Source organism: Zootoca vivipara, chromosome 11, assembly GCF_963506605.1.
Source record: "Zootoca vivipara chromosome 11, rZooViv1.1, whole genome shotgun sequence".
NCBI lineage: Eukaryota > Metazoa > Chordata > Lepidosauria > Squamata > Lacertidae > Zootoca > Zootoca vivipara.
Genome location: NC_083286.1, coordinates 10,750,884 through 10,761,040, shown reverse-complemented (window position 1 = coordinate 10,761,040; position 10,157 = coordinate 10,750,884). Strand labels below are relative to the sequence as shown.

The 10,157-nt window shown below is 43.8% G+C and overlaps 1 pseudogene; it reads left to right on the top strand.

The window, feature by feature from the left end:
• Nucleotides 1-478: 478 nt before the first annotated feature.
• On the top strand, nucleotides 479-887 carry LOC118076978 (large ribosomal subunit protein eL32-like; annotated as a pseudogene).
• Nucleotides 888-10,157: the final 9,270 nt, after the last annotated feature.

Sequence of the window (10,157 nt, the reverse complement as noted above, 5' to 3'; positions counted from 1 at the left end):
AACACTATGGTGACAAACTGACCATTTAGATAAGATATATTTTGTGTGTATGAAATAGCACATTGACATGGGTATATCTTTCCACACCCCAATGCCCCCTATGCTATCAAATGCATCATTCAGAACAGTGGTTTTCATGAGCCACTAAGGAAGATAATAACACAATACAATTCAAAACAGTAACCATGCACATTTATTAAAAATCTAATTAATGCAATTAATTCAACAAATATGTTGATCTTGATCTAGTGATATTAGCTTTTCAAAGTCTGATAGTTATTTTCATTTCCAGTGACACTCCCCCCCCATGCCACTCCCTTGCTTCTTAGCACCCCTTGGAGGGGGTGCCCACTTTGGGAACCTAAATGAAATACAGCTTGTGGCATGTTAAGATTTTGTCAATAGTAGGAGGTGGCACTTTTCTCTCTCTCTCCATGCTTCCTCCCTGCGCAGGTGTCGCCATTTTCCAGCAGACACTATGCTGGTCCTCAGACCCCTCATCAAGCCTAAGATCATCAAGAGGAGGACGTAGAAGTTCATGCGCCATCCATCTGACCACTATGTCAAAATTAAGCGTAACTGGCAGAAACCCAGGGGTACTGACAACAGAGTTCTCAGAAGGTTCAAGGGCCAAATCTTGATGCCCAACAATTGGGTACGGTAGCAGTAAGAAGACAAAGCACATGTTGCCTTCAGCATTCAGAAAGTTCCTTTTCCACAACGTCAAAGAGCTGGAGGAGCTGATGATGAGCAACAAGTCCTGTTGTGCAGAGATTGCTCACAATGTTTCATCCATGAATCGGAAGATAATTGTGGAAAGAGCAGCTCACCTTGCTATCAAAGTCACCCTTCCAAATGCCAGGTTTCGCAGTGAGGAAAATGAATAAATAGTTGCTCGTGTACAACTGTACTGTATTTAATAAAAAGTCAAAGAGTGAAGAAGAAAAACCAGCAGGATGTGGCTACATTCTGGGGCCTGTAGGCACATTTGCAAACCAAAGAAATGATCATGGGCACCACTCAGACACAAGTCTCCTCACCAAGAAACAGGCTTGAAAAAGGCATTTTTGCTTCCCTTTCCAGGTCTAAGGGTGAGGGACCATCTTCCTGAAGAGTGCAGATGCCAAGAGTTAAGCTTCCACCCTCAATTGCAATCTCGAGGAAGATCATCTCTCTCAATAATTAACTGTGCATGGTCAGTATGGTACAGTATGCACCTTTTACAACGGGGCTACAATTCTGCAGGGTATTTCTAACAAGCAACATTTGCATATTGCAAAGGCAAAAGCATCATCCAAAGCAAATGGTTAATGAATCAACAGAAAACATGCCTTTTATAAAAACAGAATGCAGTCTCGAAGCAGGAATTTGCAATTGTGAAAGGGCATTCCATAGAAAGGAATGCTCAAAGTGATGCCATGTTCGTGGTTTTTTTTTTTTTAATAAGTTTTGCGTATTATTGGTGTGTGCAAAATCAGAAATCTTTCTCAACCTGGGTGAGACACTGAACCCTCTAACATGAGTGTTTGGGTGATGATGTATTCATAACAGGAACACCAGTTTACAGAGAAAGTTGCTTTTTTAACAAAAACTGTGTCATAGGTATGATGGGAAGAAGCAAAAATGCTGAATGAAAGAGCTTTTCTGGGAGATCAAAGAAGAGTGCTTGCTTTTAATTATTTAAAACCTACAAAACTGAGTTGTTTGTTGACAGTAATTACTCTGAACTAAGGTTAAAAACATTATAATGGCATGTCTTCCTCATCTGTCATGAGAAGAAACTTGGAGAGCGCTTATCACAATTCTTGTGGAAGAATGGTAACACTGTACTTTTAAAGTAAGTTGGCTTTTAAAGGATCCTGGGTTTCTTAACTGAAGGATTGAGAAACGTGTTTCTCTACATTGGTGTTAAACCTTAAAAGCAGGCATCCCCAAACTTCGGCCCTCCAGATGTTTTGGACTACAATCCCCATGATTCCTGACCACTGGTCCTGTTAGCTAGGGATCATGGGAGTTGTAGGCCAAAACATCTGGAGGGCCGCAGTTTGGGGATGCCTGCTTAAAAGCAAGGATTTTTAGGGTGCATTCGGGGCACTTTGTGGCAGGATACAAAGGGCAAGTTGCTACTGCATCTCCATTCCTGTCCTCCAACATTCTCGTTTAAGATAATTTTGTCTATCATGAGTGTTCAACAACGGATGTAAGCCTGTTGTTGTTGTTGTTGTTCGTGACCCCATGGACCAGAGCACGCCAGGCACTCCTGTCTTCCACTGCCTCCCGCAGTTTGGTCAAACTCATGTTTGTAGCTTCAAGAACACTGTCCAACCATCTCGTCCTCTGTCGTCCCCTTCTCCTTGTGCCCTCCATCTTTCCCAACATCAGGGTCTTTTCCAGGGAGTCTTCTCTTCTCATGACGTGGCCAAAGTATTGGAGCCTCAGCTTCAAGATCTGTCCTTCCAGTGAGCACTCAGGGCTGATTTCCTTCAGAATGGATAGCTTTGATCTTCTTGCAGTCCATGGGACTCTCAAGAGTCTCCTCCAGCACCAAAATTCAAAAGCATCAATTCTTCAGCGATCAGCCTTCTTTATGGTCCAGCTCTCACTTCCATACATCACTACTGGGAAAACCATAGCTTTAGCTATACAGACCTTTGTTGGCAAGGTGATGTCTCTGCTTTTTAAGATGTCTAGATTTGTCATTGCTTTTCTCCCAAGAAGCAGGTGTCTTTCAATTTTGTGACTGCTGTCACCATCTGCAGTGATCAAGGAGCCCAGGAAAGTAAAATTTCTCACTGCCTCCATTTCTTCCCCTTCTATTTGCCAGGAGGTGATGGGACCAGTGGCCTTGATCTTAGTTTTTTTTTATGTTGAGCTTCAGAAAATATTTTGCGCTCTCCTCTTTCACCCTCATTAAAAGGTTCTTTAATTCCTCCTCACTTTCTGCCATCAAGGTTGTGTCATCTGCCTTGCATCCCCATTCCTGTCCTCCAACATTCTTGTTTAAGATAATTTTGTCTATCATGAGTGTTCAACAACGGATGTAAGCCTACTATTTTGCAAATAAAAAATAATGAAACAATATGCCATAGTTATTTGCAGGACACTGGTTCAGAAACTGGCACCAGCTCTGCTTAATTTCATTTGCATCCAAGTTATGGTAATAGCACAGCACATTAAATTCTGGTCCAGCTTGGTCTCCAAGTTTGTAGGTTTCCCCTCCTGGTGAAAGACTGCCTGCTCCAGTCCTAGGCAAATCTGTGATGGTAGTTGTGCTACCTGGACCTATAAAAACATCATGCTGAGCTCCCATTTTGTTAGCCCCGCAGGCTCATACATAATTAGAGCTTTAATGGGAAGAGCCAGTGGTAAGTGAGAAGTTCTAACATCTCTGTAGAGGGAGATAGTTAAAAGAAATAGCCTATTTAGAAATTGTCGGCAAGATGGGCCCAGTGGCCTTTACATGTTCCAAGAATATCATCATATACCTTCTGCAAGGTCCTGGTTCACTGGAGGATGACTCCCTGGGTCTGGTGGCGGCATCATTTTCTCTGTAATAGATTTTCCTTTTTTCCAATCTGTTGCATTCCCTGACAGCTGCTCACCAGGGTGACACAATTTGTGGTTTATCTGTCTGTTCTGAAGGCTTGGACATGCGCGGGGAAAGTGTTGTGACAGTCACGTTCAGCCTGTATTGTACCATCTTCTCTTTAATCATAGATAAATATTAATTGAAATATTTTGCTTGGAATTAATTCTCTCAACATTTCTGTGTTCAAAACAAAGCGAGCAGATTGACAGGGCTGCTCCTTTTCCTTCCAAAATGACAGGAAACGGCATTGGAGCGAAATGGAGAGCCGTGCAATTCATGGTCTCTCGCGACTGAAGAGCAAGACCTGGCTTCGTAAACAAGAGCTTACATTTTGTAAAGCCTTCTAAGGCCAGTAGAACACAATTATATGCCTCTTAGGTTTTCAATAATAATTACTTCTTACTGGGTTAATTGTGCTCCCATTCCACCTCTGGTTTTATTTTGCTGTGCAAAAAATGCAGGAAGCATACATGAGGAAGTGCTATCACCTGTCTCGCCTGCAAATTGATTTATCTATTAAATTCACATAAATTTGTACATGGGTGAAATGATAGCTCTGAAGCAAGAAGCATTGTGTTTCTGTTCTTAAATGACACAGAAGGTCTCATAACAGGTGTCATGTTAGAAGAAGCATTCCCTTCTAAGAGGTGAGAAAAGGAAGAGTGCGTCTTTGACACCTGCAGTTATCTGGCTCCGCCTGCAGCCTTTTTAGGCTGGGTTTATTTTTCTCTGGATTAATTGAGTAATGGATTCACTTTGGCTATCTGCTATTTTTCACCCAGGTTAAGGATTCCCATGCCATGATTTCTTACTTGGTAGCGCTGCGGCAGGAAGGTAAACAGTGTTTCCATGTGCTCTGGTTTCCGTCATGGTGTCCCCTTGCGCCATAAGCGGTTTAGTCATGGCAGCCACTTGACCCGGAAAGCTGTCTGTGGACAAACGCCGGCTCCCTTGGCCTAAAAGTGAGGTGAGTGCCGCAACTCCAGAGTCACCTTTGACTGGACTTAACCGTCCAGGGGTCATTTACCTTTTACTTTGTAGTAGAGTCACTCATCATTCTTCTGATAGGAAATGCTCTGCAATGTGGGAGGGGGATAATTGGAGGGGTCAAGGATGATCCTTTGGGATGAGTGAGAAATGTCCCTATCTTCATCTGAGGAACATAGCTGCCAAGTCTCCTGTATTCCCTGGGAAATCCCCGTTTTTCCAGCTGTTCCCAGCCGAAAAAATTGATTTTTTTTTTGTTTTTCCCCGGTTTATTCTGGCGCGGTGGCCATTTTGGAACTAGGCGGAGCATGCTCATAAGCAACTTTTGAGGCTGCTCTGCCCAGTTCCAAAATGGCTGCAGCACCACTTCTGGCACGGCAGCCATTTTGGAACAGGGCAGAGCAGCATCAAAAGTCGCTTCTGAGCATGCTCCTCCCAGTTCCAAAATGGCGGCAGCGCTACTTCCGGTCTGCTACTTCTGGTCCAGTCCCTTATTTCTCAGGCAGGGACTTGGCAGGTATGCTGAGGAATATTGGAGGGTCTGCTGCTTCTGAGCTATGTGACCCATCTAGGCTCTGTGGTAGTCTTTTGCATGTTATAATTCAGGCCTGAGATGTGGTGGTAGCAGCGGCAGGGATAGACAGCCTCCTTCTCCCCTTCCAAAGCATACAAATTGCTTTTTTTTAACAAAGGGCTGTGCTTGCCGGCCTGGCTACTTGAAAGCAAGCAACAACCCATTTGTACATGGGATTCCTTCTCAAGCGAGGGATATACAGAGGCCAGCAGAGGCCAGCTTCAGTGGGCCAGACTATATGTTATGTTAAATGAGTGTACATTAGTACAGGGCCGTCTTAAGTATATCTGGTGCCGTGGTGCGACAGATCCCTCCGCCCCCCCCCGCCCAGTTTCACGGCGCCCCCCTGGTGGCCTGGCACCCTGCGCCACCCAGCCTGGCCATAGGGTCGGCCCTGCATTAGTATTTATATTGTGTGTGTTTCAAACAGAAGCTGTCTGAAAGCTCCCAATGTGGATCAGGATCATGGCTTGTGGGGAGTGGGGTTTTAACCCTTTCACCCATACTGCATATTACAGTGTTGCATTTTTTAAAGGCACGGGTAAATAGGAGGAAGCAACAACCCCAGAAGTCTTGCACTTTTGAGTTATTTTTTTCCTTTGTCTTTTAGTTGTCTGTCTTTCCACCAAGAACTGACACCTAGTTTGACAAATTTGTCTCGTTCCTAAATTTCCAGAGGCACAACATGAAAACATACAGGGGGGAAAAAACACAGCCAAGGAAGAATAAATGAAACTTCTTTCCTAGCTCAAGGTCTTGGATCAAGTTTGTAATCTTTCTAGTATTCTTTATAAACCAAGAAATCAAAGTTGCTTTTTCCTTTCCTACTGACCATAGATAACGGATTCTTTCTAGGGGATAAACGGCTTGCTCTCACAAAACGTTTTGCTTCTTTCATTGTTTACACTGTCTCCTTTCACTCTCTGCTTCTCCTTCCAATGCTAGTCAAGGTATTTCATCCACTTTATATATATATGACCGTCTAAAGCAATCAGGAAAGAAAATGACACTTTGTGCTTGTTTTTCAGGTCCCTTGCACCTGTCATGCCAATCCTGTAGCTGAACAAAACAAAAGTTTTGGACAGTTCAGACACCATCTCTTGTGATACATGAGCAGTTCCACTTACTCTTTGACACAGGGTCAAGGAGAAATGGAGGACTGAGTATTTATTTGAAAGAGTATCTCGGGGTAGCATGCAGTGCTCTTTCCAGAAAAACAGGTGCCTCTTAAAATGGCAATGGCGCCCACCTGAGAGGTGCTGGAACTGAAGGGGGAAAAAAAGCTCTGGGTAGGAAGTCCCTATTTTCACTGGAGAAAAGTTGGAGGTTATGGAGTTGTGTGCCCTTTGAGCCAAGTAGATAAGTAACTCTGCAACCTTTAGAAGACATCTGAAGGCAGCCCTCTACAGGGAAGTGTTATATATATATATATATATATATATGGTTTTATGCTTTATTATGCTATATATCAGGCATGTCCAACAGGTAGATCGTGATCTACCGGTAGATCACTGGATGTCTGCAGTAGATCACTGGTAGATCATTGGCTCCCCCCAAAGAAGCTGAACAACTGTGGCTACCCTTAAAAAAGCTCAACATTTTACCTCCTCCCTGAAAAAACCTCAACAACTTTGACTTGAACCCCCCCCCCCAAATGGTCTTCCTCCTCCCTAAAAAAAGTTCAACAATTTTGACCTGAACCCCCCAAAAGGGGGTAGATCACTGCCAGTTTTTAACTCTGTGAGTAGATCGTAGTCTCTTGGGAGTTGGCCACCCCTGCTATATATGTTGGAAGCCACCCAGAGTAGCTGGGGCAACCTAGTAAGATGGACAGAGTATAAATATGATAGGACATCCCTATTTTCATCAGAAAAATGTTGGAGGGTATGGAGCAAAAGGTGTGACTTTTAAAAGTAAAAGTCACGGTGTAGAAAGGCTCTATGTGTAACCCAAATTCTGAGGTGATTAAGGGAAGTTACTGAGATTTCTGGGCTGGATCACACCATTACCCAAAGCATATTGAGATTAATCAGGGTCTGCCTTCACAAGGCAGTTTATTCCATTTTTGTGTCTTTTCCAGAACGGTTATTTAGGGATATAGGTGAGTTTCCATATAATGTAAAAGTCACTTCTGGAACTATAGTGGAATATAATGCAAGCTTAGCACTCATTTCCATGTTATTTGGAGTGACTGGGGAATCCCAGCCAGATGGGTGGGGTATGTATATATAAATATATATATATAAAATAAAATAAAAATAGCAAACTCCCCCCCCCTGCAAGTTAACAACACAGAAATGAGCACTCAACTTGCACTATAATTTCACCATAATTCTAGAAATGGCTTGAAAGCTCAACTGTAGTGCAGAACCAACAGTTCATTTAGGGAAAAGGCATGAAAACAGAATAAACTGCCTTTTGAATGTAGCAAGGGACTCCCTAAATTCCAAATGGCTCCGTGACCTTGGCTGTTCAAAAAAAACAAAACAAAAGGCCATTTCCCCCTTGAGAAATGAAACCAAGTCAGCTGGGGTATGTCAAGAGCATGAGAGGATGGTCCAATTATTAGGCATTGACACAGTCCAAGGACATGAACCAGCCAAGCCAAAGCACTCAATGAGGGCATAGAACAGGGCCATTGAATGACATAGTTTAGGGATCGGGTGTGCCCTGGGGAAAGTACCACGAGTTGGATCGAGATCCTAGTGGACCATATTTGACACACACGCCCTGGACCAATGAGGCTCCCAATCCCTGTTTATATTGCATTTCAGCCATATTGCTTTTTGCCACTGCTGGCGCACAAAGGTATTTCATTAGTTACAGCTAAACAATACACATTTTACTATGAGACTTGGGCCTCAGAGGTATGTGGCAGTGATATGAGAAGTAAGTAAAAGTAAACTAAAGGACCACTGGACAGTTAAGTCCAGTCAAAGGCGACTATGGGGTTGCAGCACTCATCTCTCTTTCAGGCTGAAGGGGCCAGTGTTTGTCCGCAGACAGCTTTCTGGGTCATGTGGCCAACATGACTAGACCGCTCCTGGAACAATGGGACACGGTGACATAAGCCAAAGCACACAGAAACTTGCACCAGTGTGCTTTTGAACTGCTAGGTTGGCAGGAGCTGGGGCAGAGCAATGGGAGCTCACTCCATCACAGGGATTCAAACCGCTAACCTTCTGATTAGAGGCTCAGTGGTTTAGACCACAGTGCCACCCACATCCCAAATACACAAGCACACAGACAGTGATAGGTCCACCTGCCATTGTGAGGCTCAAAGCAATGAAGGTGATGCCTCCCCAGCTGTTGCCATTGGCTGTGGGTTTCTTGTGATGTCACAAAAGCACTTGGCAACTGAGTGGATATCAAGGCAGGCCAAGGGGAAAGCCCTTTTCTATTTCCAGCAGGACACACCTGGCAATGGATGTGACATTCAGCACTGCCCAGGTTTCTTCCACTTGGAGGAGGCAAAGTGGTGAATGGAAGGAGGCAATCCTCTGGCCGTGGGATGATAGGCAGCGATAATAAGGGAAATTTGCTTGCTTAAAGGCTGCTGGTATCCAGGGTTGGAAGCTGGTGGACGTCTCATGATGGACCTAAGAGAAGCTGGCAGATGTTCGTGAAAACATTATCTGGAGAGCTCATCTCAGACTGCAGCAAGCAGAAGAACGGTAAAGGTAAAGGACCCCTGGGCAGTCAAGTCCAGTCAACTATGGGGTTGTGGCGCTCATCTTGCTTTCAGGCCAAGGGAGCCGGCATTTATCCACAGACAGCTTTCTGGGTCATGACTAATCCACTTCCACCGTGATGGAAACCAGAGCGCACAGAAACGCTGTTTACCTTCCTGCCACAGTGGTACTATTTATCTACTTGCACTGGTGTGCTTTCGAACTGCTAGGTTGGCAGGAGCTGGAACAGAGCAACGGGAGCTCACCCCATTGTGCGGATTCAAACCGCTGACCTTCTGATCAACAAGCCCAAGAGGCTCAGTGGTTCAGACCACAGCGCCATCTGCTGTAATAACATTTGCCTGTCCACTCTATGTGATTCTCTTACATGCTTCACAAGGAACTAGGCCACATGGGGTAATAATAATAATAATAATAATAATAATAATAATAATAATAATACAGTAATAATATATCCCACCAATCTGGCTGGGTTTCCCAGCCACTCTGGGAGTCTTATAGCACATATAAAAACATATGAAAATGTCAAACATTAAAAACTTCCCAATACAGGATTCTGCACAGTTAGACATAGAAATCCAATCCTCAAGGGGTTGCTGCAGAAACAGCGCTTCCATCCCCACATCAAAAGTGTGCTGTCCACCTCTCTGTTCTCGGTCACCATCTCTCAGAGTGTCTTTTCCTGCAGAAAAGAGAACATTAGGTACGTACATACATTTGCATTTGATGTGTACGTTTTGCCCTGAAGTCAAGAAATAAATGAGGGGAAACACAACTTGAACTAAATGACCCAGAGAGTTTTCATTTCATGAGAATTAAGGACATTAGTGGAACACAAGCAACGTTTTACGCGAGCATGGGGAGAAGGGACAAACAGCAAGGCTTTGGCATTCATTCAATCAATCTACAAAGCCTCCTGGTGGATTAAGTGAATACTTGAGGGTCGATTTCGGAAAATTCCACTGGAAAAACGGTTATGTCCATGTGGAGATGGCAGTATGGGGTCAGTGGCTCGTGTCCTTCTGGCTTGCACTCTTTATAAAGATTTGAGGAGTGAGGTTATTACCCTTCTACTATTGTCCATGCTACTGTGTCCTCTCTTTTAGCAGATCAAGATGATCAGGTGACAGCAAAAACTGCAAGGTTTTCAGCGGGAGCAGTTAGAATAAGATCTACTGTACTATTAGATTATTGATGTAAACCCCCAAAATATATTTTCTACAGTTTTTACCTCTTTCTTCAGTACATTTTATTTTATTTTATTTTATTGCTACGGCTAGTGGCTGATGCAAATGAGGATTCTTCTGATTCTGAA